The sequence below is a fragment of the Mesitornis unicolor genome, unplaced genomic scaffold, assembly GCF_000695765.1.
Source record: "Mesitornis unicolor isolate BGI_N332 unplaced genomic scaffold, ASM69576v1 scaffold22058, whole genome shotgun sequence".
In the NCBI taxonomy this organism is placed as follows: domain Eukaryota; kingdom Metazoa; phylum Chordata; class Aves; order Mesitornithiformes; family Mesitornithidae; genus Mesitornis; species Mesitornis unicolor.
In genome coordinates, this window is record NW_010204128.1 from 2,156 (window position 1) to 6,075 (window position 3,920).

The 3,920-nt window shown below is 46.3% G+C and overlaps 1 non-coding gene across 1 annotated transcript; it reads left to right on the forward strand.

Moving 5' to 3' along the window:
- The first annotated feature begins 2,545 nt into the window (after positions 1–2,545).
- On the forward strand, positions 2,546–2,619 carry TRNAR-UCU. Its single transcript has one exon. It is a non-coding gene; the product is annotated as a tRNA-Arg (tRNA).
- The last annotated feature ends 1,301 nt before the right edge of the window (positions 2,620–3,920 follow it).

Genomic DNA, 3,920 nt, shown 5'->3' on the forward strand with positions numbered 1-3,920 from the left:
ACACGCACATGATACACGTGTGTAAACACACACAATACACACTTCACAGAATCACAGAATCACAGACCGTTAGGGATTGGAAGGGACCTCCAAAGCTCACCCAGTCCAATCCCCCTGCCGGAGCAGGAACACCCAGATGAGGTTACACAGGAAGGCGTCCAGGCGGGTTTTGAATGTCTGCAGAGAAGGAGACTCCACAACCTCTCTGGGCAGCCTGGTCCAGGGCTCTGTCACCCTCACTGAGAAGAAGTTTCTTCTCAAATTTCAGTGGAACCTCCTGTGTTCACTTGTGTAAACACACACATGATATGTGTGTAAACACACACGATACACACGTGTGTAAACACACACGATACATGTGTGTAAACACATGATACACGAGACACAACACATGTAAACACACATGATACACATATGTAAACACACACATGATACATGTGTGTGAGCACGCACACAAGATGCACGTGTGTAAACACGCACACAAGATACATGCACGTGTGTAAACACACACGATACATATATAAATAAAAACACACGAGGTAGTCACATACAGATATATAAATAAAAACATATGGGATATGTAAAAACACGAGATACCCATATATATACAAATAAACACACGCGAGATGCTTGCACGTGTATGTAGTGTATATAGTCCAGTGCTGGCCAGCTTGGATTACTGATTTCATTATCCTTTCTTCTCATAGCAATGGGTGTGTTGGCATCACCCAGTGCCAAAAATAAATCTACCTGCATCCCTGCTGCTTCCTCCAGTCTCTGCTTTCCACGTGTGTCACATGTGGAGATAACAGAGGGACAGTGGGTCCCTTGAGGAAAGCTGCCCAAATTCTTGAAGGTACAAAGATGCCTGGCAGGAGGCCCGAGGGCTGGAAAATCGCACGGTGCTTTCTGGTGTTCAGTGGGAGGAGCGTTTGGGATGGCAGCGTTGAGGTTGGCAGGGACCTCTGGAGATGACGCAGTCCAACCCCTGCCAGAGCAGGGTCACCTCAAAGATCACGTAGGAAAGTCGTTCTTCTGAGCTTTGTGGAGTTTAATGCTTCCTCTCCACATTTTCTTCCTGCTGCTAAAACTGTTATTTGCTTTGCAATAAGCACTGATTTGAGGTGCAGCCTCCCAAAATCATTTTAAGAATTGGTGGCATCTTCTCCCATGAGGAGCACACAGTGCAGTCACAAACTGTGTCGGATTTTTTCTTCCTTTCTTTTCTCTATTGGTGCGTTATAGCTGTGTCTAAGACTTCTTCTATGACAGTTTTTAAGCACAGCCTTTGTTCACCCTGTGGACAGGTGATCTTCAAACTTGGAGTTTTCTCAAGGTACTGCTGGTATTACAATGCTACACTGGCACTACAGCTGGTTCACAGAGTCATTTACTTCAGGGTTTACCAGTTTACTTCAGGGTTTCCCAGTTTACTGGGTATCTCTTGCAGCAGGAAGGGTTTTGTCTGACAGAAGCCAAACCCCTACCTTCTTTCCCACCACTTGTAGCTGAGTTTTACGTGTCAAGACAACCTTAAACCTTTCCAAAGCCCCAGAGCAAACCAAATTCTTTGGGTTTGCATTGAATGTACTGAGGTTGTTAGTGCTGCACTGTGGTCAGTCGTGGTTTTGGCCATGGTTTTGGCCAATTTTTGATGGTTTTCTCATCTGTGCAGGGTGTTCTCAGCTGGTGAGAGCTGGCTTAGATTGGGGCTTTAGATCCCATTGACCACGAGGGGAAAGCTCACAGTCTCAGGTAATGTTCGCTCTTTGTTCGTATTGCAGTTAGCATCTCGCCTTTCACATTTGTCCCTAATTAGAAGCATGTTTAGGAGTAAATAATACTCTAAAATTCACGCAGTTTAGAAAAGCAAAATGTGGGTGTTCGCAGCAAGGAATCACGTTGCACCATTTGATCATCGTTCAGTAGCTGATGTAAAAGGGCATTTCCTGTTGTTTTGATGCCATCTTAATTTTTTTCCAGTGGAAGATGCACATAGGGAAACATTAAAACCCTCGATTGACAGCTTGCTTGAAATAAAAACCACCATAGCTGCTTTTTCTTTTAATTCTCTGCTCAAACCACAGGCTTCTGCATTTTCCCTCGTGGCAAACAGCGCTTTCTCCATCATTATCAGCCGTGTCAGCTAAATCCTGTTTCATCTTTATCTCTTTTGGCTTTGGCAGTGAGGATGCTGCGATGATGCTGAGGGAGATGCAGCGATTAATTCTGCTCCAGGATTTAGCTCTGCCCTCAGTCGAGCTGGCAACGCTGCGGAGAGGTTGCCAGAGATGCCGATAGGAGCCTGCATCCAGGTTTTTGCTGCATCCCTGCTGCTGAATGAGATATAGATCATACCCAGAATTATCGCCCGCCCTTGTGAAGAAGAGGATGCCTGGAGATGTTGATTTGCAAGGGAGACTGATCTGGGCAGCGGATTTTCATGCTGCCAGCGCCATCGGGGCCATGGGGGTGGCGAGACCCCTCGGTGATGCAGGGGTGCGGGATTTTTCAGTTCTGGTACCGATGCTGCGCTCACGGTGAGGTCTCTGTGGCGCAATGGACGAGCGCGCTGGACTTCTAATCCAGAGGTTCCGGGTTCGAGTCCCGGCAGAGATGATCTCCAGGCAGGTGTCTCTTTTCTTTTAATACACATTTCTTTATAAATCCCATTTCATTACATTTATAGCACCCCTGAGGCTTTCAGATGGGAAGCTGATGGCTTTTCACAACACCCTGTCGTAACAGCTGATGCACATAAATGTTCTGTGCTCCCTTTCTCTCTTTCATCACATTCCCCGTTCATTTTGGTGTCTCCAGGATATCTGGGTGTTTCAAACCCACTTGTTCCCCCATGGGTCCCATCTTTACCACCTTAAGGGAAGTATTGTGCTTTCAAGTCGAAATCAGGTGGTAGGCAGCTCTTTAGAGCCTTCTGTTCATTTTTCCCGTGATAAATCTGGTAATTTGTTTCCAAATGTGTGGCAAAGATGTAGGTCTATATTCTGAATTTCCACCTTATAGAAATTCTTTGCAGATGTTCTTATTTTCCATGTTTTTACTTACAAGATGCACGTTTGCTGGCAATCACCTCCATATCCCTGTGGGGGTTCAGCTTCCTAAGTAGCAAATTGACTCTTCTTTTCCTTTCACAGATGCTCCAAGTTATTAGTATTTAACTTCCTACGTGATCTCATTGCTATGGGGAAGGGGAAATTGGGGAGCTGCAGGTGAGTGCAGCACTGACTGGGAGGTGAATGGGTTTCAGTGGGAGCTGCTGGAGGTGTTGGTTGTGGGGAAGTGCTGGAGTTTGCCAGCAGTTGCCACATCAATCATTGGTGGTGGTGGTGGAGAAAGGTCCTTCTAGAGGATAGTTCGTAGAATTAATTGCAGGTTTCCATGTTAGGTTGACAAAAATAATGTCCTAGGAACATTTTCTTATCTTCCTGGTCTGTGGTTAGGGATGAATCTCTCCCACATCTGGAATATGTCAAGGGATGCAACCTAAAACAGGGCTGACCGAGGTAATGACATCTTCCTGTTTGCCTCCTTAAAACCAAAGACATTAGGAAGCTTGATTCCTGGGCCACGTAACCCCACAGTTTTGTTTCTTCCCACCTTCAGTGGCCACTGCCTGTTCTCCCAGGCCTACTGAGGAGTGGGTTCCTTTGGGTTTTGAGGTGCAGTGCAAAAAATAACTTGACCGAGTTGATGGATCTTTCTTGTTTTGCGTCTCCTCATCAGCTCCTGGCCACAGTTATGGTGTTTGTGAGTGCCTGTGCTCAAACACATCTCCACAGAACTGAGCACTCCATCCAGCCCTGTGCACTACCAGCCTCTTGTGTTACCCCCCTGCAGACATTGGTGACCTTCAAGGCTCAGTGCTCAGCCTGGAACCACGATGTGCCATGATTTCAGTT